Here is a 783-nt window from a genome sequence, read left to right on the forward strand (position 1 = left end):
CCGCCGGCCTGTCCCCGGGCGCCGCCCCCGGCCCGCTCGCTCGCTCGCTCGCTCGCTCGGCTCCGCTCGTCCGCGGCCAGGCGGGGCGGGTCGCGCTCGGAGCGGAGCGGCAGCCGCCCGGGGCGCTCGGGGCCGGGCCGGCCGTGGGGAGCAGCAGCGCCCGTCCAGCCGCCGCCTCGGGTCAGGAGTGGCCCCGGGCCGCGCGGCCCCGCCGGAGGGACGCGGAAGGAGAGAGCCGGGGGCGCCGCGCCGGGGTCCGGGGTCGCGCGCGGCCCGAGGGGAGCGAGGGCGACGACCAGGTGAGCGCGCGGAGGAGCGGTGACACTCCGGCAGGACCCCGCGCGCCTGACAGCCCGGCTGAAGGGACGCGCGGCCCCGACTAGTCACCGCGCGACGGGCGAGGTGAGAGCGGGGTCTCGGCGTGAGGCGCCCGGAGGAGCCGACTGACAGGGCGACCCGGGGGGACCCGGCCGAGGGGGCGCAGCCTGACGGGACCGAGTGACAGACAGTCCAACCCCGGCCTCGGCTCCAGGGGCGGCGGGGCTGGGCCGCCACCGCTCTGACAGAGCCGAGCGTGACAGACAGGCAAAGTGACAGAACTCTGACGGCGGGGACCCGGCCGAGGAGAAGTCGCGCCGGGACGGGACCCAACGTGACAGAGGACAGCCTGGGCGTGAGGGGGACGCGGGCTGAGGAGAAGTCACGCTAGGAGGAGAGCGAGCGGGCGAGCGAGCGAGCGAGCTGGCAGGGCGGGGGCGCGGACCGAGGTGCGAACCGAGGGGG

General features: G+C 78.4%; 1 protein-coding gene across 2 annotated transcripts in view; it reads left to right on the plus strand.

Moving 5' to 3' along the window:
- The first annotated feature begins 113 nt into the window (after nt 1–113).
- Nucleotides 114–783, plus strand: part of Pparg (peroxisome proliferator activated receptor gamma) — a 131,213-nt gene continuing 130,543 nt past the window's right edge. The window contains exon 1 of one of the 2 annotated variants that reach the window (XM_055604295.1): nt 114–402. The gene's annotated coding sequence lies outside the window, so the exon portion shown is untranslated. Of the gene's footprint in view, nt 403–694; nt 768–783 lie in introns of those variants that run through there. The other variant, XM_055604296.1, reaches the window with a different exon arrangement.

This window comes from Psammomys obesus, unplaced genomic scaffold (assembly GCF_907164565.1).
Source record: "Psammomys obesus unplaced genomic scaffold, mPsaObe1.curated_primary_1811, whole genome shotgun sequence".
NCBI lineage: Eukaryota > Metazoa > Chordata > Mammalia > Rodentia > Muridae > Psammomys > Psammomys obesus.